We start from the raw sequence: 22,415 nt of genomic DNA on the forward strand, positions 1-22,415 counted from the left end.
CTCTCCAAGCAGCTATGAATGAAAGTTCAAAACTACAGGGCACGATCAATCATTCCTCTGAAGTTCAAGTTACTGGTAACTTTATTCACCAAAGAGAGAATAGGTAAATTTGTGGACATGTCAGGAGATAATAGGATGAATTAGAAGTCAAATTAGGTATAGAAACAGAAATTAAAGTAAGGAAGTCTGAAATGTAAGAAATTACCCCAAGTTTTAAAAAAAATCAACAATTTCAACTCCAACAATTTCCATTCCGGGCCGGAGTTTTGGCATCTAAATGGGTAACAAGTAAAGTTCTTTGGAAATCATGACATTTGATCTGATAACGCTTCATACAAATTGAAAAAGGAATCTAGTAAAGGGGGCAGATGGTCTGCAGCATCTCAAGCATTACAACTTTCCCTCACCTTCAATCAAGAGTATGTTCTTGATCTCTGGAATGAATCCACAAACTTCAGGTTTAGACCCGAGAATAGTACTTTGTAACAGGACTGGGAAACAAGGGATTGGAAAGAAAAGGCTACAGGGATTGTTCTCCACAATGAGGAAAGATAATAGACTTGAGAACGAAACAAGAAAATGTGGGTGGGGTGTGCAGAAAGTGGTTATTGTTCAAAGTTCAAAGTAGCACGTTTGTTATCTATAAAGATAATGAATCCACATGTAACAGAATCTTAAGATGTAAAGGAGCAGAACTTATGTGGGCTTTAAGTTGGACAAGGAAGCAAGATATGTAAGAAATATTTCACACTGTTGATATTTAGCACTTTCTATATCCAATTATTAAACAGCCACATTCAAACATTCCCTTTTCATTCAATAATTAGTCATAGTGATGCTTTATTGATTCCGGGGGAAATTGGTTTTCGTTACAGTTGCACCATAAATAGTAATAAAACCATAAATAGTTAAATAGTAATATGTAAATTATGCCAGTAAATTATGAAATAAGTCCAGGACCAGCCTATTGGCTCAGGATGTCCGACCCTCCAAGGGAGGAGTTGTAAAGTTTGATGGCCACAGGCAAGAATGACTTCCTATGACGCTCAGTGCTGCATCTCAGTGGAATGAGTCTCTGGCTGAATGTACTCCTGTGCCCACCCAGTACATTATGTAGTGGATGGGAGACATTGACCAAGATGGCATGCAACTTAGACAGCATCCTCTTTTCAGACACCACCATCAGAGCGTCCAGATCCATCCCCACAACATCACTGGCCTTACGAATGAGTTTGTTGATTCTGTTGGTGTCTGCTACCCTCAGCCTGCTGCCCCAGCACACAACAGCAACCATAAATAGCACTGGCCACCACAGACTCGTAGAACATCCTCAGCATCGTCCGGCAGATGTTAAAGGACCTCAGTCTCCTCAGGAAATAGAGGCGGCTCTTAGTCATATCAGTACAAATTCTATCTGCTGGTTACACATGTGCTTGAGTGATTGATGTAACAAATACGATTGTTCAGATGTTTCTAATAAAGATTGGAAAAATTAAGGAAAGGAAAAACAGAGAGCAAGAAAGGCAAGGAAATCTAGATTCAGAACAGTCATGAATATATACAAAATCAGTGATGTTGCAAACCCAAGTTTAACTTTACAACGTACATTACTTGTGAAAAGCTGAATATGACTTCTTTTTCCAATATAAAATTTATGAACTGCCTTTCCCAACGTAATTTGATCTGTTTACAAAGATAATAGCAGTCAGGCTTTTTAAACAGTACATGAATAGGTAATCTCCCTTATGTTAGAAGTCATGTAAAAACTTCAATAAACATCTATAGATGCACAGTGAAGAACATAATGACTGGTTGCATCACAGCCTGGTATGAAACACCAGCGTTTTTGAACAGAAAAACCTACAATTGTGGGTACAGCCCAGTCCATCACAGTCCCTTCCCACCACTGAGTACATCTACAAGGAGTGCTCGTACAGTTCTCACTGATTTGATGCAAAATGGTGCATTTCATTGTATGGTTCGGTGTAAATGTGACAAAGCTAATCTTTAAATTTAGGAGTACAGGTTTCCCCCACTATCCAAAAGTAGAGCGTTCCTATGAAACCTTTCGTAAGCCAAAATGGCGTAAAGCAAAGAAGCAATTACCATTAATTTATATGGGAAAAATTTTGAGCGTTCCCAGACCCCCAAAAAAAAACCTACCAAATAGCACATAAAACCTAAAATAACACTAACATATAGTAAAAGCAGGAATGATATGATAAATACACAGCCTATATAAAGTAGAAATAATGTATGTAGTGTAGATTCACTTATCAGAATCGGGAAGATTTAGCCAAAACCGATTTGTAGGAAAAAAATCGGCACGTACACACATGCGCACACACCTGCCCCCGCAAGGCTTCACGGTCACGGTAGTCTTTCTCAGGGTAAACACAAGTTTAAAGCGGGCACCTTTTTTCATAAAAGCAAAAATCCTCTTCGGATTTCTTTCAGTTAGCGAAAACAGGTACTAATGTAGGTCTTTCGTAAAAGTGAATTGGTGTAAAGTGAACTTTCGTAACGTAAGGAACACCTGTAACAACTTCCCAAACCAATATATGTGCCGTCACAAAAATTGAGCCGTACTGGCTAAGCTGCTCTCCTGTTCATACATCTTGCTAGTTCAGTATCTTGACAAACATTTCAGCATCCACATGCATGCTTTGCAGAACTTAAGACATACTAAATAAACCTACCAAAAAAAATTAAAGCTTTGCTATTTAAATGTAAGTGAAGGTTTTAAAAGGCTTGCTAAGTTTCACTTACATACTGCAAGGCACTGAAATTTTTCTTTTAAAAGTGGTCTTCTCCATCTGATTTTCACAGCTGGAATTTTAACTTTAACTTTCTGTCTCACATCTGTGCCTTAATCCTAATTTTCCCTTTGCATACATAACTGCATGCACTATTTACTACTGAATTAAATATTGTAATTCATATTTCACAGCTTTAACTGTGTAACTTTAAGGATTCCATTTATTTAAGAAATTATACCTCAGCTTGCCTTTCCAAAAAAAATCTCGATAATCTGTAGAGGGCGCCATGCCTTTTTTTTTACTGATCTTATTAAGGAGATGTTATGAATATGTCAAACTGATCATTTTCACGAAGAATTTGGGTGGTCCTAAGTCAAGGCATGCATGCATCTGGTCCAGGTGTATTTTCACATACATTAGTGTAATTTGTCAGAGTTGGTGGGCTCAATTTCAAATGAGATCACTTGTTAAAAATTATATTCATTACATAATTTTTTAATTACTAATTTTATAATTACACAGCTGTTCATGAAAATGAGGGGATGGGGAAGAGATGTGAAGAGGAGGAAAGACAAAAAGGCAAATGAAAATCATAGTGTTACAGACCATGAATAACCTTAATGAGTAAAGAGAATCATTAAAAATGAACTTCCCAGTATAATTTTGAAATTATACTGAATGAATTGGATCAAGTAGTATGCCATTCAAAACTACTAAAAATAGAGACTTTTTCCAGTTTTCCCTATGGCCAACAGACTTGGACACTTGCCTCCTCTTGGGTGTCTAAAATCTCAGTTAAACATGATTCTTACAAGATCAGAAAAGAGGATCAATATTAACTTAGTCAGGTTTTTGGGTGTATTATATGTTCAAGTATACACTACCAAAAACTTTTACTTAAATAATTCAATCACCACATAATAGGTTTAAGTGCAATAACACTCTCAAGACACTACATGCCCTCAAACACATCATCTGGGTCCAAGCAAAGGTGCAGTTTTTGTCTTTATGTCTTTCTTTCAACAATTGCAAGATACTACTAATTATTAAGAACATGAAGTACTGCAGGTCTATCCCACTAGCAGTGGTGCAGGAATTGTTATGCAGCGTGTTGCAGCCTCTTTCAGCTACCTAGGGAAGGCAATGTCACAGGTGGTGCATGACTTCATATGGCTGTATCCATGGGTATTCCCATATGGTTGAACTGACAATTGAACTTGAACTTAAAAAGGACAGGAACAGGACAATCTACGAATGAAATTAGGAATGATCCTTTTACACAAATGATAGCAAAATTCTTTCACTCTCGTGAAAGGCTATGGGATCAATTAAGGTTGATGATTTTATGTTGGAGGTAAACATCTATTATAAATCCAAATTAATATCAAAATAGACTGAGTAGCAAGTGTTCCGTATCCCAGGAGCATGGTGGAAGACAGGTATCAACAATGCCAATAGCAACCTACTTATACCAATTGCATTCCCATTCTAAGCATCAATATGGCCTCCCAGATCATACAGACATTGGTAATCTAACCAACATTACTCCAGCATCTGGAGAAGACCTCCAGTTATTAAACTCAAAGTGGTGACTAAAAGCTTAGTAGAAAGACTAAAGTGTCGGTCCTTGAGCTTGCATCAAATTTCATCATATTGTGTCAAAGGACAAGAACAGAAATGTCAGAGAGGGAACAGTCATAAAATTGAGTTGGCAAAAGACAAGGATATCTGAAAAGTGACTGCCCAATTTGGGCAAGGCACTGAGTACTACCAACGTACTGGGTTTGAAGGAGTATAACAAACTCACTGGTTTGCACAAGACTTCTCTTGGCAATATGCTTCCACAGTGACTTGGTTTCATGCCTTTAGAATAAAAAAAAGTTAGGGATGGAGGAGAAGTAAATACAGGTTCGTAATCTGCCATGCGTGCATGTTTTATTCTAGAACAGTCAAGGTAATATTGTTGCCGTTTTATTCATGTACCCAATTTTAAGAGAACAAAAATATTTTTAATCAGAACCTAATTCATTGAAAGAGTCCAATTGCCAATTACACAGAAATTTCAATTCACAAAGTTTAGAAAACAAACCAATGAGTCATCCTTACATCAATGTGATAAAAGCAAAGCACATGAAAACTATAAATGGCATTCTCCAGAAATAATTTATTTGTTTCAAATTAAAAATTGAGCAATTATTAAAAGCACAATGCTGCAAGAATAATGAAGACTATATTTCATTTATTTTTTTTGCATAGCTACTGACTGTTAAGAACAAGCCATTGCATGGTTACATTTGGCATACAAAGAATACAATAATAATTCAAAAATCTTCATTGCTTCCAAAAGTATTTACAAAGTCAGATTTTTTCTTGGCAATAGAAAACACCTAATTGAGTGATTTTGCATTCCTGCACAATTTAAGACTGGTTAATTCAAAACTGGAAATCACAGTGGAGTGGAGTGATGATGGCACTAAACAGCGAATTCTTTCCTTGCATCTTCGGAAACAACTCTACTTCCATCTTTAATACCTTTATTTTTCCCTTTCAGGGTTCTTTTGAAGACTCTGACTAGGAGTTACACATTGATTGTGGTTCTTTGCAGGAACAGAACCCGCTCTCAGGGTTTCACAACCTGCCATTGTTGTTCAAGGACTTGCCCTAAGAGTCCGGCTCGGATTTGGAAGCCTAGGATCTTGGGGCTCTGGAGATGGGTGGATCGAGGGTCAGTGTCACAACAGGAGACCCGTGTGTTGTCGGAGGAGTCGAAATATCTGCAGATCTGTGCCCAGATTTTTGGGTACAGAGCTTGAAAAAGCCACGTGGCGAACTTTTAACATCGTAAACCAGCGGGTTGTTTGTTATGTCTCCCCGCTCGCTGGGAAAACAAAGACAACTCTTTCTCCCTTATTAGGGAGAGAGAGAACCTGTGGGATGTCAAATACCAGGTGAAATGCAAAGTCTTTAGGGTAACTGGAAGTCTGTCTTTGCTATTGCCTTGGTCATATCTGAGTGCTCAGTGGCGGGAGCTAATGCTTTTTTTTTGCTGGTGGAGGGAGGGGGAGCGGGAGGGGGGAGCTGGAAGGAGGGGAGAAATTTGGGATTCTAACATTTGACTGTCCTTAATTCTTTGGGGCATGCCTCTGCTTTCATGGATGGTTTCGAAGAAAAGAAGTATTTCAGGATGTATATTGTATACATTTCTCTGACATCAAGTTGTACCTATGAAATCCCATAACAAATTTAAGAGAAGTCTTTACTCAAAGAGTTGCAAGAATACAAAAATCATCATCAAAAGGATTGGCTGTGATGAATTGTATGAAATTATTTACATAAAGTCTTTGCAAGTACATGAGCAAGAAAGGAATAAGATTTGGCAATGAATTTAAATATTGTGGCATCAAGTACGTGTGGGGCAAACACCAGCAAAGATCAGTTTAACCAGCATACATGCAGCATAACTGAACAGCAGAGATACAATCAGATGGAAAGCACACCTGCACCTTTACCTTCTTGGAAGATTAAGAGGTTCAGCACGTTATCAAAAACCTAACAGACTTTTGCAGATGTACTGCTGAAATATTCTGACTGGTTACATCATGATCTAGTACAGCAATTCAAATACAAGAAGCTGCAGAGTAGTAGACTCGGCCCATTACAGCACAAGCACATCCCTCCCCACCGTTGGAAGTATCTATGGAAGATGATGCCTCAAAAAGGCTACATCTATTGTCAAAGATCCTCACTGTCCAGGCCATACCATCTTCTCACAGCTACCATCAGGCAGGAGGTACAGAACCCTAATGTCCCAGATAATCAGGGTCAAGAACAGCTACTTCCCTTTGACAATTCAGTTCTTGAACCAACCAGCACAATCCTAAGCACTACCCCAAGGTAGCAACACAATGACCACTTTGCAATTTTGGCTTTTCTTGTTTTTTGGTCTAATTATGTGCTTTCTTGTAAAAATTGTGTATAATTCATATTTAAGATTTACATTTGAATGCTGCTTATACAATACAATATGCACCACAGTAGTGTAGCAGACAGCACAACGTTATCGCAGCTCAGGGTGTTGGAGTTTAGAGTTCAAATCCGTAAAGGGTCTCTGTATGTCTTCCCCATGATCTCTGAGTGATCCGGTTTCCTCCCACAGTACAAAGACATACCAGGCAGGTTAACCGGTTATTGTAACTTGTTCCATGATTCGGTAAAGGTTAAATCAGGGTCTTCGAGGGGTGCTGGGCAGTCCAGAACAACCTATTCCGTGCCCTCTCTCTCTAAGTAAAATGTGCTTGTGGTGCTTCTGCACCATCTTTCCATTGCACCTGTGTATATAGCAATAAACTTGAATACGAGATAGAGATGTTATTTCTATATAAAGGAATATTCATTCTTACTTGATAACTTTGGTTATGGTATTAAAGGGAAGCAGAACCTAAATAATTGGTTAACTTCAAGTGACAATTCACTGACCCTCAATTTGAAAATGCCTACGACACAGCATTACAGGAGATTGATATAAAATTTATTGTGCAAAATATTGTTTTTTTTCCCCCTTCAAAATGCTTTGCAGAATGACCAGATTTGAACCAAAATATACATATACTCAAAACCATTTCATGAAAGAATATCATAAAGTTAAATTGTCACAATATGAAAAACACAAAAGCCATAACAAGATAACAATTCAGCTTCCTACAGAATATGTAGGCTTTTGAGAAATTAATTAAAGTCAACAGGCCCTTGAAAAGATTAAGGGTCAAAAGATGCTCACAGTGCTCTTCATCAACCAAACTGAACATGAGAACACAAGTAATTGAAACAGGAGAAGGCTATTCAGTCCTCCAAGCCTGTTTTGCCATTCAGTAAGATTATAGCTGATAATACCTCAGTGCCACTTTCCTATACTTATTCCTTATCCTTGACTCATAGAAACACAGAAAACCTACAGCACAATACAGGCCTTTTGGCCCACAAAGTTGCTAGGGAGATTACTAGGGTTACCCATAGCCCTCTATTTTTCTAAGCTCCATGTACCTATCCAAAAGTCTCTTAAAAGACCCTATCGTATCCACCTCCACCACCGTTGCTGACAACCTATTCCACACACTCACCACTCTCTGTGTAAAAAAACTTACCCCTGACATCTCCTCTGTACCTACTCCCAAGCACTTTAAACCTGTGCCCTCTTGTGGCAGCCATTTCAGCCCTGGGAAAAAGCCTCTGACTATCCACACGATCAATGCCTCTCCTCATCTTATACACCTCTATCAAATCACCTTTCATCCTCCGTCACTCCAAGGAGAAAAGGCTGAGTTCACTCAACCTGTTTTCATAAGGCATGCTCCCCAATCCAGGCAACATCCTTGTAAATCTCCTCTGCACCCTTTCTATGGCTTCCACATCCTTCCTGTAGTGAGGCGACCAGAACTGAGTACAGTTCTCCAAGTGGGGTCCAAACAGGGTCATACAGCTGCAACATTACCTCTAGGCTCTCAAATTCAATTCCACAATTGATGAAGGCCAATGCACCGTATGCCTTCTTAACCACAGAGTTAACTGCGCAGCAGCTTTGAGCGTCCTATGGAATTGGACCCCAAGATCCCTCTAATCCTCCACACTGCCAAGAGTCTTACCATTAATACTATATCCTGCCATCATATTTAACCTCACACTTAGCTGGGTTGAACTCCATCTGCCACTTCTCAGCAAAAGCAAGGATATGACGCTGAGGCTTTACAAGGCATTGGTCAGACCACCGCACAGGGAGTGTTGTGAGCAGTTTTGGCCCCTTATCTAAGAAAGGACATACTGACATCGGAGAGGGTCCAGAGGGGCTTCACAAGAATGAGTCCAGGAATGTGTGAGGGGTGTTCGATGGCTCTGGGTCTGTACTCGCTGGAGTTTAGAAGCACCGGGGGGGGGGGGGCGAAATCTCACTGAAAACTCTCAAATACTGAAACGTCTAGAGAGAGTGGATGTGGAGAGGATGTTTCCTATAGCAGTGGTATCTAGAACCAGTGGACACAACAGCAAAATAGGTGAACGTCAATTTAGAACAGGGATGAGGAGGAATTTCTTTAGCCAAAGCATGGTAAATCTGTGGAATTCCCCTCAGATCACAAAATTAATCTGTCTTGAACATATTCACCAAATCAGCTTCCACAGCTCTCTCGTGTAGAGATTTTTGCAACCCTCCAATTGAAGAAAATGTTTCAGATGTCCCCACTAGATGTCCAAGCACTTATTTTGAGACTGCCAACTCTCAACCAATATCCAATGAAGAACTCTCAGGGACACACATACATGACAGCCATGCACATGCTTGATTTTCAGCATCAGTTTAAAATACACTGCAAATCTGATCAATTCTAGAATTGACTGCACAACATGTTGGCTCTCCAGCTACCTTACAACCTGCATCTGCAAAGGGAACAGTCTTGGAGATAAACAGTACAACAAATGAACATCTGAAAGTTACAAGAAGCTTAGAGTTTCAGTGTCGAACTGTATTTCCCATTGCAAAGAAGTTGGAGGCCAAATGCAATATAGAAAGAAACAGAAACATAAAACAATAATTACAGTAACTTCCTCCCCAGGAAAATATACTATGTTTAGTGAATAGGTACATAAAATGTTGGTGCATAAAATCATTTTGGACACAATGAGGGTTGTTAATGTTAACAGTTAATTAATCCCATTCAGTGCAGGAAAAGCTTTGCCACTTTACAGCTCTATCCTAACTTCCATAAGACCATAAAACATAGGAGCAGAATTAGGCCATTTGTCCCATCAAGTCTGCTCTGTCACTCCATTATGGTTGATTTACTATTCTTTCAACCCCATTCTCCTGCCTTCTCCCTGTAACCTTAGATACCCTTACTAATCAAGAACCCACCTACCTCCACTTTAAATATACACAATGACTTTGCCTCCACAGTTGGCTCTGAAAAGTGATTAGGTACATAATGATACTAGAATATTTGTTTTTATTTTTGGATTAATTCACATTTTATTATTCCATAAGTCTTTGTAGACTTTCAATAAAATGAAAACAATTCAAGCTCTTTAGAAAAGTAAATGCAACAAGTGTCTTTAAACAACTGTTGCCTGCTAACAACAAGGCAATGTTTGCATTCTACTGGACATGAACTCTCCAAAACTGAAACCTCTTGTATAATACTCAAAATAGTTTTTCATCTTCAGTGAATTATAGTGAAGGTGCTAAATTAGTGCATCAACTTCAGTAACAAACCCTTGCTGTCAACAACTTGCTACTAATTGCATTTACTTAAAGTTACATAATCAACTGCTACAGATTTGTACCGAGCAATTAAGCAATGAACAAATATAGTGTCCAATATGATGCTATTCATATTTAAGTGCAGATTTCACTTTCTTCCCAAATCCTCCTTAATATTATAAACTGCACTGGCAGCAAAAGGCCAGTAAGCAGCACTCCAGGCACACATATTGACATACACATAGATGAGAATTTTTCCTTCAATTCAGCTGAAGAATACACACTGTAAAAATCCATCTTTTCATTTTTGTTGCTATGAAAGTTCAGCCAATAGCAAATTTTTCAGCATTACCACCAGAGTGGTTTTTCTCTACCGAGTGAGTGAAGTCCTCCATCGGTCACAGTTAACCATGGATGTTGTGCCCCAGCTGTATAAATACGCAAGCCTGGGCGGTACGATACAGATAGCATCTGAATGACCCAAAGGAATGAAAGTTTGATACAAGCAGAGTCACAGGAGCTGTCAGACAGCATTGAACTCAATGTAGGACTGCCTTAGAGACTCCAGCTCCGGATTTTCCCCTCCGGGTTTACTCCCGAAGCCTTCCCTATGAGAGGCTATAGCCACAAAGCAGCTGAGGTTTGAGATCAGAGTTTTCCTTCTAAATGAGCTGTCAACCACGGCTGACAAGCCTATCTGCCCCTTCTCTACTACTTGTAAACTATATAGCATTGAAATCATTTCTTTAAAAAATACACGTGCTAATGTTGTGACACAGGAAACACAATCACTGATTTATAGACAAGCTCTCACAACCTGCATTTGAGAACCTGGTTATAGGAAAAAGTTGAAAAGGTGAGGACTTTATTCCCTGGAACGTAGGAGAATGAGGGGAGATTTGATAGAGATATAGAATATACAAGGGTATAGATAGGGTAAATGCAAGCAGGTTTTTCCTATCAAGACTGAGTGAGAAGAGAAGTAGTGGTCATGGGCTGAGCATGAAAGGTGAAATATTTAAGGGAAACACAAGACAGAACTTCTTCACTCAGAGACTGTGGAATGAACTGGCAGTGAAAATGGTGGATGCGGGTTCAATTTCAACATTTAAGGTAAGTGGATAAGTCAATAGATGGGAGGGGGTAGAAAGGGCTATGGTCCAGATGCAGGATGAAGGGACTAGGCAGAATAATATCCAGGCATGAATAGATGGCCCGAAGGGCTTATTTCTGCACTGTGGTGCTGTATGACTCTATGATACCAGTATTTATTCCTCAAGCAAAAATTAAGAAATTTGTCTGAGTCACCAAAATTAACTGCACTGGCCTTCACTTGAGAGGTGCAGCAGTCCCTCAGTAATGCCCAGATTTTGCACTCCAGTCTTTAGCATTACATAGAATATTTCCACTTTCTGACTCAGAGGTGAGAGTGCCAACAATTGCATCAATTGACCATGGCACATGCTACCACAGCTAAATAAGGGCTGTAGTTAAATGGTATTACTGGAAGCCAAAAGAACAATTGGCTCAAGATAATACTATCAAAAATATCTTCACTCCACTATGATCATGACAGTGACTCAAGAGATGGGGTACTAATTAGTCAGACTGCACTCCTGTTATCTGGACATTTATTTACTCATCACCAACTTTTCAGCCTAACTTTTGTATTAATTTACACATTTATGTATCATCGTGAGCAAGGAGCCCCCCCCCATCCACATGTTGTTTAATTTTCCAGCAACATTCACAACTGAGGTGTAAGAAATTCTAGGGGTGCACAAGATTAATTAAGCAAGACCTCATTTCCTTTTTAAGTAATTGGTAGAAGGATTACAGAGTGAAAGAAAAACATCTGCACCCTTCCCCCACACCCTGCAGAAGTGTTTGATGGCCTAAACTTATTCTCCAAAGCAGAAACTCCCATTATGTTTAAAACTAAAGTTCTTTGAAATGCCAAGACCTCCAGACCAAGAGCTGAAAAGCAACATGAGATTGGGCGCCTCCATTTTTTGGCCAGCACAGATATGGGCCAAATTCTCCCTCTTCAATGCCACACATTTATAAGATTTGCTGATTGAAAAGTTGCAATACTAGGGAGATTTGCTCAAAAACCCAACAAACATTTTTTCAGCCGAAAATGCTGAAAAAAATATCAGCAGTTCAGACAGTATCTGAAGACAGTGGGAAAGAAATAATATTGAAAGTCACTGGCATTTAATCAGCTCCAATATATTCTAAATGGATTCTAACTGAAATTCCATGCATGAATACAGGTATATTCACCATATGCATATTCTCACCAATAACACTACCTCATTATTGCAGAGCAGTCCTGGTCCTTTTCGGTATGAGGTGTTTAAACAATAAATCTTTCCTTCCCAGTGATCTTAACAATTCCTGAATTCTAATTTTCCTCTAGTCATTTTTTCCCTTCACATTCCACTAACCCAGTCTTTCTCAAAATCTTATCTCTTGCCGGATTATCACTGTCCTATCATATCTTGATCTCTATGATCCCAAACAGCAAAGGCTTCAAATTCAACTCCTGATAATCCCATTTCAATGAATTGAACCCCAACTTTCTTTCAGCTGCCTTTCTTTTATATCCAATTATTAAATCACTTCAGATTGTGGACTCTTTCTCCAATCTTTTGAATTTCCAATCCTCCTAGACCCCACCTCCTAGCCTTTTACCCTCACTAATAAAAGTTAACCTGAAACTCTGTTCGTCTTTCCATTGCTGCCTGGCCTGCTGAACATTGAAAACGTATTCTGTTTTTATTTCAAAATCTTAATATGTTCCAGTTAGAGATAACCAACAAGCTTCTTCCTTTGTTTTACCTCCACGTGATTTGTAGTTTTCCCTATAAGTACCTTTCAAAGACACCTGCAGCTGCTGTCTTATTGTTCACCATGTGGCTTGACAAAAGTAGCCCAATGAAAAATACACTAGGCCATGAGGTTAAATACTGTGGTAAAGGACAATTTGGTTGCTCCACAAATGCAGAGTTTTGTGCTGAGTTTTCTATTTTTAATCAATCTAATTCATCAAAGTGGTGGACACAACATGGAAGGTGGCATCAGGGACATTAAACATTTCCAAGCATTTCTAAATTAAAATATAAAAATGGATTCTAGTTTTTAAAAAATCGCAATTATACAACTTAACAAAAGTCCATCAGAGCAGGAACAACTTCAAGGCTGCTAAGGGAATTTACAGGGAAGCATTAATAGCTGAAAAGACAGTCTCAAAACTTTATAGGGCATCACATAGCTCAGAGATTTGAAGATAGAATTAAAAAAAATTCTGCCTCAAAACTGACAAATTTTCTCTTATCCTTTTCTGTTCCTATTTTAAATATTCTTATCCTAGAGGACTTCAGTCCTAAAGACATGCCTGACTAAAACTTTCCAATTCCAATTGATAATAGTTGCAAGAAACAAAGTTGTGCTTACCAAATACTAGCAATACCTTGAAGCTTAAAGATATGCTACTCAGGAAAGGTGATGCCCATTTAAAAGCAGCTCAACTATGAAAAACATCAATAAATCAGACCTGTAGAAAATAAACTGACACGGCTGCATCCCTTACCTTTCCTGAAAATCGACTGGGTTTCATTCTAAATTATCTGGAAACTTGACTAAGTAATGACTACTTATGCATATGCTTGGAAAGCAAATATTTGCAGGCTAATCAGCACTACAGCCAAAACTAATGTTGTACCCACAAGAATTTGCAAATGTGCCCTCTCCAGCAGGATCATAATTAGTAAAGCAATCAGTATCACACTAGGCAGAACTGTTAACAACTTTTGCATCTGTGTGGGGATGGAAGAGAAAATAATTTATTCTGGATTCAAAACCAGGTGGGGGAGGTAAAGGGAGGACTAATACTTTTACTACATTAGAGGACACAAGTTATTACTGGTTTGACATTAATGGATTAATGTACACACAGAAAGATCAGAATTTTCACTGAATGAAAGATTTCACTGACTTGAAATTTTAACAATTACAAGATTATGTTTTGATGGTGCTGTGCATCAGGGTTGGAATTTATATTTCATAGATTTCTGCCTGACCCAAGAATACATCCATTCCACACTTTTTAAAAACAACAGCAAATCCCAAAGTGAAGTTTTGATTTGATTCATTCTTGAATCAACCTTGAATCTACTCCTTTGTACTCATGATAATCTTGCACTATTATTAAGCTCAAATATGAGTGCCAATTTAAGAAATCTGATGTTAGGCATGCAATGGCATGGCTCCTGAAGGAAACTAATTGCAATTTATGTCTTAGTGCTGGAAATGTTGATGTGAAAGAGGATGTTGGTTTGCTTTGCTTAACAGTTAATTAGGATGATTTAATAAAGACAGGTTTGGCGGTACATCTCCTGTGAGGTAGAACTCCATGAATAAGAGCATATATGAGGGTGCAGATCACAGTGCTGCTTAACATACTTCAAAGTTTCTACTTGAGCAGCCAAAGGTTGCACTGCATGCTGAAGGCAAGAGATCCAAAGGGGTCTAACCTTTCCAGGCTCATCTGTAGTTGAGGTGTAATGTAATGAAATTGAAGCAGGTTGGTAGAGGACTTTGTTTTGCAAATGTAATTGTAAAGGCCATTATTGTTATATGCTTCAGTAAAAATAAAAATTATGATGATTTGGAGCTTAACCTCCCACTTCATCCAGCTCCATAACAGAGGTGGAATGCAGTGCATGGTGAACACTTCCCTCCAGCAAGAAAACAGTTGAAAGAAAGTTGCAGCACTGTGATTGGAATTATTGAGAAAGTGTCGGGGCAATGATCTAGGCTGGCTTAACACCAGTCTACATTGAGACCCCATCTTCAGAATAAGATCAGAATGCTATAATGTAGTAAAATCAATAATGGGAACAAATTTAATAAAGCTGCCAGATCTGAGCAGGGTTCTCCACAGTTGTTTTCGATTAATGGAGTCAAAGCTTTTGTAACATCAAAAACAACAAAAAACATTTAGTAGTCAATGCAGCATCTTGAATTTGAATGTTGACATGCAAAGAAAATCATGTCCAGATCAAAAGCATGTTGCCATGATAGTTTGTGTCTTCCTGATGAGCCAGGTGTTGGTGATGACAAAACCATATTCTAATTATTTTGTCAGATCAAGGACATATTGCAATGCTCTTTCCAGAGGATTGTGTCCTTTCTGACCCTGGAATTACCCAGGAAAATTAGTTCTATTCCCTTGGGATCACAGACCTATGTTTTTCCAACATTGAAAAAAAATCTTCATCAGACTCTTCCAATGCCTGCAGAATTAGAGATTTATGCACTAATGACTACAGCATGTAGGTCCCCAATTAGAGGGACATGAGACATTCAATTACCACAGAGTTTCTAACTAAAACTAGCTCATGGCTTACAGCAAAATGTATCCTATGAAGCCTTGTTTCTTGAGCTGGTCATCCTCTATCCACCATATATCACCCAGACCAGATATGTCCACAGCCATAGTCTGGCTCTGACACTGAATAATGTTTAAATCTATAGCAGTTAGGGCTATCCTAATTGTCAGGCCCTAAATTTCTTATTGAGTAGTAGAAGCTACCTGGTGAATAATATTCTTTAAGCCATTTCCCAGCAGGTGCCACATGAGCTTATCAGAGCAAAACCCAGTGACAAAGGAGTCCAGTACAACCAAGCCATACCTTGAAATAACCGCAATAGTTTCCAAATTTGTTTCACTGGCTCTTTTATGTTTACATGGAAAACTGAAGTTTAAGATCTCACTTGAAAGATAACAGATCCAATAAGGCAGTACTACCTCTATATCACAGTGGAGTGTTAGGCTGGATTGCATGCTCAAATCTCTGGAATGGGACAAACTCCCAAATGTAATATCATGCAAGCATAATAAAGACTGAGCTATTTTCCCCCACTTTAAATTGCAAGTAGATGATGGTGAATCTGTGGAATTCATTGCAACAGACGGCTGAGGAGGCCAATTCATGGAATATTTTTAAAGTGGAGCTTGGTAGGTTCTTGCTTAGTAAGGGCGTCAAAGGTTACGGGAAGACGACAGAAGAATGGGGTTGAGAGGAATAATGAATCAGCTATGATGGAATGGTAGAGCCAAATGCCCCAATTCTTTTCCTGTGTCTTATAACCTTATGGTATTAAAATGGTATACCAGAAAAGGAAAAATGCAAATGGTTCAAAATACAGTAAGGATTGACAGATCATGGAAAACAGTACAATAAATATGGCTGATTGATTTCATGCATTGAACTACTTCTGGTCCCAATTAATTTTAAACCACTAACATATTATGTGAAATCACTATAACCTATAACCAAACAGGAATATTCTGGATGGCTTAGGTTATTCGGGAAATGTAGTGGCATGGTCATGGTGGAGTGGTTGATAGTTAAAGAAGAATAAAATAACGGACCAAAGCGCTATGTTTACTAGTTTGGAGGGAATCCTTCAACAAAGATCCAACAATGAGCACTAATCATTCAGTATCATTCTACTACATTAGCAGATCTCGTGGTACACAGTCCAAGTAACTATTTTTCATTGTGTAATCTGGAAGAAATGGTTCCATGCTTTTCTTGATTGCTATATAGGAAATTGCAATATCTATCATCACATAAAGTTCCAATAGGTGTACTGAATAATTATCAGGAGTAAAAATCCAACCTGATGTTTTCTTTTCTCTAGCTTGCGATCAACTTCTGTAAATTGTTGTCGCTCAAGCAACGTCAAATGAGTTCCACTAACAAAGAAATGAGAATCAGTTTTATCATCATCGACTTAAATATCATAAAATCTGCTTTTTCCAACAGTGCAGTATCATAAAATCATAAATTATATTGTTCTACGTTCTGGTGTATTGTAATGCAGTATTGTATACATGTACTATGCTGTATTGTTCTATGCTCTATGCTGTGTTGTAATACAGTATTGTATACATGTACTATGCTGTATTCTATGTTCTATGCTGTATTGTAATACAGTATTGTATACATATCCTATGCTGTATTGTTCTATGTTCTATGCTGTGTTATAATACAGTATTGTATACATGTTTAAAAAAAATTATAAATTTAATAGTGCACAAGAAATGGAATAGTGAAATAGTGATCATAGACATTCAGATGCCAGAGGGGAAGAAGCTGCTCCTAAAATGTTGAGTGTGGGTCTTCAGGCTCCCGTACCTCCTCCCTGATGGAGAAGAGGGCATGTCTGGAAAATCCAGAATGTAGCTGGGACAAATGCCAAGGAATCCATACTAATAATCTACTTATCCACCAAACAGCTTTCATGAATAACCTTTTGGACTTCCAAAGGAACAAACTGCTAACTTTCTTGTATTTATAAGATAGGACACTTGCTACGTTCCATGTCAGACAACACAGTAGACCTAACTAACATATTTAACTGTAAGTTACACAAGTCAACATCTTAATTACTCAGTATTGCCAAATTAGCACCATAATTAAGCACAAATATTGTTTACAGATGAGGTGGAGATAAATATAGGAAGTATCAAACATTTCATTTACCACCCAGGAAGTAGACTCACTATGGGATCCACCTCCTAGATATAATACTGAGAGGTTAATCTCAATTGCAATTGGTGCCTTTTAATATGAGAAAGGAAATCTGACCAGTCAGGTGGACTGAAATTCCAAAACTAATCCAAGTATAAAAAATCCTGACTAATATTTATACTTGAACATGCATTTTGTAATTCACTCAATACCTTGATATTTACAAAAATGGCTTTTGCGTTTCCTATGCGACAACAATATAAAGGCTGGCAATAAAATTTCACTGGCTTTTGACAACTTTAGCATATCCTACAAATGTGGAAGTGCTATAAGGAATGCTCAATTTTCTCTATGAAATGCAATTCACTCTCATATTATTGGATTTCAACATTCCAAACTAGTTTTATACAACTGCCAATTATACGATTTCACTTTTTTAAAAATATAAAATTAGCTTCACTTTGAAAATGAACATTTTGATCAAGAAATTCACCCAATAGCTGAATAAACTACCTGGGTTATGCATACACAAAAGCCAAATTTTACTTCTAAAATAAGTGAGGCTAACAGCTCCCACCATTATTTATGAATAAATTGCACAGCATCAGTAAGATCAACCATGCGAAATGTCAAAAGCTGCAAGTGGAGCAGTGCCCTTCTATTAGATTTTCAAAAGCCATCTTGTTTTCTGGCTCAAAAGACATTGAGCACAGTGGTGTGTCCTGTTGTAGTGAATGCAAACTAAGCTCACCACACAAGTTTCAGTCTGCATACCTCTTAAAAAAATAGTGTGATACATGTTAATTACTACTATACAAATCCTTCTGACATGGATAACTAACTACTTACTGCATGTGGGTAGCACATTCCATCAGCTTGTAATTGCTTTTCCAAAATCTTCAATAACATTTAATTTAAATTTATCTCCCTTTGTCCCTTTCTCATGCTCTCTTACTCTAACATTTGTTTCCCTCTCTTTTTTTTCTCTGTATGTAATTCCTTGATGAATTCATTATTCTAATATTTTGCCTGCCTCAGTTCAGGAATTACAAGATTGCTAGCATGTGCACACAAATCCCAGAAACACTGTTGAAGGACACCATATTTACTTGATCTACAACTTACTAGGCGTCATGCAAAGTAAGCTAAGAAAAACAGGCCTGTTCATCGGCTAGTTCCTGCATATGGCCCAATAAATCCACAACATTCATATCATATTTTCAGTCTGTACTTTAACCCATCACCATCCTGAACTGCTACCTATTTTCATTAGCAACAGACACTTTGACCCTACAACCCAAATATTGATCAAACTTCCATAGGCAAGAGTTAATTCAAAAGGCGTAATTAACATCCAGACTCTAATTGCTGTCCAGACACTCATTATTCAAGTGGTCTCTATGAAACTTCTTCAGGCTTTAAAAACTGATATTCACACTGACTCCATTAAAACACAGCTAAATAGGACATGAAACATGAAGAGCTTTAAGGGACATTTGAAAGTTCGGAACTTGTCCCTAAATCCCAGATAACCAGTTTTGGAATGACCCAATATTTGACCTGATTGAAAAAGATGCCTTTATTTAGAGGCCAACATTTTCCTAGTGAAAGAAAGATGTTACACTAATTGGCCTGCAATTTCTTGCTTTATCTCTATTTCTTTCGAATAAAGAAGTTACAGTTGTTATTTTCCAATCTAATCAAACCTTCCTTAAATCTGGAGCATTTGAAAAATTTAAACCAACATAAACTAGCTTATCAGCCACTTGTTTTGAGATCATAGAAATAAGTCCATTTGCTCCTTGGTGCAAAGCACTTATCATTCATCAGCCTATGCCTGACTATCTTCCAAGTTCATTCTGAGAAACAGAGAATGGAAAATAAATAATGTACAACAAACAGCAAACATCCTCAGTTCTTACAGATGAATAAAAGGATTGTCATTACTTAAACAAAAGATGGTTTGGCTCAAAACCACTGCCCTGTAAGACTCTTGCAATGATGCCCAGAGGCTAGCTTGAAATGCATTCAACAACCATCTTCTTTTGCACAACGTACAACCCCAACCACTGGGGTGCTTTCCCCGATGCCATTTTATTCCAGTTGTACCAAGGTTTTTTGATGTCACAGTCAAATGTACCTTAAAATCATTTCTTTGCTCTACGTTTAGACCAATGCTACAATGAGACCTGGAACAGAGTAATCCTGGCAAAGCCAAGGCTTCCATCTTTTCATCAATAACTAAGGATGGACAGATTAGGAAGCTAAATTGCATTAGTCCTTTCCTGGACAGGACATATCTGAACATCTTCCACATAGCAGATGGTAGATCAGAGTACAATGGAAGTATATTCAAGATCAAACACTTTTCTGCATCCCTCTCTGCATCTCTCCAATAAAAGAATGGATTGTTCAAACTTGCATCCTGCCAATATTTTTCAATGGAAGTAAAACCTGGTTGCCACTTCCTAGGTTGGAATCATGCAAAAGGAATAGGAACCAAATGTGAACAAAGATTAAAAGTTTGCTGACAAGCACTTTTTGATTACTCTGTCCATCTCAAAGACAAAGTTCCCATACCTTAGACAACAAAGAGTAAAACAAGAGGTCAGGAAGGACGACAAGCTGCCCCAGAATTGAACAAGATACTGGATTACATTAAGTAATCTACGGTAGCTTTCATCTAATAACAATGATTCAAACTAATCCATACAAAGAACCCACACATGAACAATGGAACAAACCATTCCTGAAAGAAGTAGATCCAAAATATAGCAACTTTAAAAATAGAAGTTTATCAGCACCTTAAGAGGGTGGAAAACTTTACACTGAAGACCTTTTAGCAGCATGCTAATTAGTTTCTCTTTCCACAGATGCTGCTTGACTGAGTTCTTCAAGCATTTCTGATTCCAGCAACTGTAATTTTATTGGTTTCCAAGCTGTGACTGAGCTGGAATGCCAGCAGAGAAAGTACTGAAATGATTAAGTCAAAAGATTGCACTAGTAATGAAGGATACAGTGGTCTTGGCAGAAGATGAGCTGAAGTAGCAGCAGAGACAAAAGATGATTTATAAATGGAAGCAATCAATCAATGAGATAGGAGATAAAGAAGATACCAGGGTCACAAACTCAACCAGTGGTTAACTAACTTGAACTGAGGCCTAACAATTTTACTGAACTAGAGACCAAAGCCAAGAGAGATAGAAAAAAGGGAAGGATATGATTTCAAATTTCCCAGTATTATATTGACAATAAATATTAACGATACCCATAACACAAGGGAGAACTTAATCCTAGGCAACCTTTTGGCTGATACATTGTGCAACAAGTCCATAAAGATCACAAAACACAAATCAGATACACAGGAAAGCACCAAAATAAATAATAAAGGAATTGAGGTGTGTGGATAAAGACTCAATTGCAAGAAAGCAGTTGGCTTTTCAGCTGATCAAGTCTAGAATAGTTTGCTGTAATCAAGTTTGAATCCAAAACTCACAGTATGCAATACCTGTATTAAAATGCACCACTACTGATGTTTACCCAGCTTCAAGAACACATGAGTAACACTGAGGAAATATTGAATGAATTAAAAAATTTGACTTCTGTGGAACTTAAGAACTACCATCTGCAAAATTCAAATTGTTTTAGTTAGCGAGTACTAAACTTTTGTTAAGAAATTCACTAGTGACGTAGTATATTAAGATCATAGATCTTCGGGCTTTAACCAAGAAGCATCTCAGTTGGGTGGGGGAGAAAGGTGAAGGAAAGGGGAGTGGGAGGAAGAGCATGGCACCTACATCAGAACAAAAGAGACATAATCTCCTCCTCACAACACGCTGGAGGAGCTCAGCAGGTCGGGCAACATCCATGGAAACGATCAGTCAACGTTTCGGCCGGAACCCTTCATCAGAACTGAAGAGGGAAGGGACAGAGGCCCTATAAAGAAGGTGGGGGTAGGGTGGGAAAATCTCCTCCTCCTCCAGTAAACAATACCATTCTCTTAGAATCACAATATCGAAGTTGAGAGCACAGTAATCTGTACGGCTAACTGTATGTCACCTTTCACCAGGTCATTGGGGGGGGAGGGGGGAGAGGTAGACATTATCAACAGGACTAGTAAAGGATTAGAAAATTTGAAAAATAATATTCAAGAAAATGGAAATCCTGAGATATCATCCCTCTTTCAAGCAATTTTTATTGAAGAACTGATCAATTGCTGTACTTGGCAACCTTGATAGAAGTCAAACATAATTGCAATGAGTTGAGAACAAGATGGCTCCTACAGTAAAAAGTCCACTGCAGAAAATCAGCTTCAAAAATCAATACTTAATGCTCCAAAATGTTTAATTGATAGATAAAAAGTAATTCAAGAAAATTTTCATACAGCTTTCAATACAATTATGGAGCCTTAACATACGACAGAAGTACGATGTTGATCCATCTATACGCAGCATATATTTGACAAGTATATAAATAAAGACAGTATGTCTGTATTTGAATAAGTACCAAAAATGAAATTAAACTGCAGAATGAGAGTGGCTGCATATTCAGCAAATATTCTTATATACTAGTTGATCATTCTCATAAAGAGTTATGTCAGAATTCATAACCAAAGTAGAATCGTATTGCATAGTATAACCAGGCTGCTCAGTGTTGATGGACAGAACACAATGCTTTCGTGTTAACCATTCCCGATTACCTTAAACACTTGAATAAATGTGAACGACAGAACACACCAAAGACTTCAACACATTAATTAATCGCTGACTTAATTACTTTCTTAGAAGTAACCGGAAGTCGTCTTAATCTAAAAACACAAATCATTTACCAAAACCAACGTGCATTCTCAAAACAAACCAACCC

The 22,415-nt window shown here is 38.0% G+C and overlaps 1 protein-coding gene across 3 annotated transcripts in view; it reads right to left on the reverse strand.

The window, feature by feature from the left end:
* The window catches only part of ptprfa (protein tyrosine phosphatase receptor type Fa), a 364,603-nt gene that overhangs the window by 340,397 nt on the left and 1,791 nt on the right, over positions 1-22,415 (reverse strand). Inside the window, exon 1 of one of the 3 annotated variants that reach the window (XM_063064556.1) lies at positions 22,381-22,404. The exons of the other annotated variants lie outside the window; for them this stretch is intronic. The gene's annotated coding sequence lies outside the window, so the exon portion shown is untranslated. Of the gene's footprint in view, positions 1-22,380; positions 22,405-22,415 lie in introns of those variants that run through there. 3 annotated transcript variants of the gene reach the window in all.

This window comes from Mobula hypostoma, chromosome 12 (genome assembly GCF_963921235.1).
Source record: "Mobula hypostoma chromosome 12, sMobHyp1.1, whole genome shotgun sequence".
Classification (NCBI taxonomy): Eukaryota; Metazoa; Chordata; class Chondrichthyes; order Myliobatiformes; family Myliobatidae; genus Mobula; species Mobula hypostoma.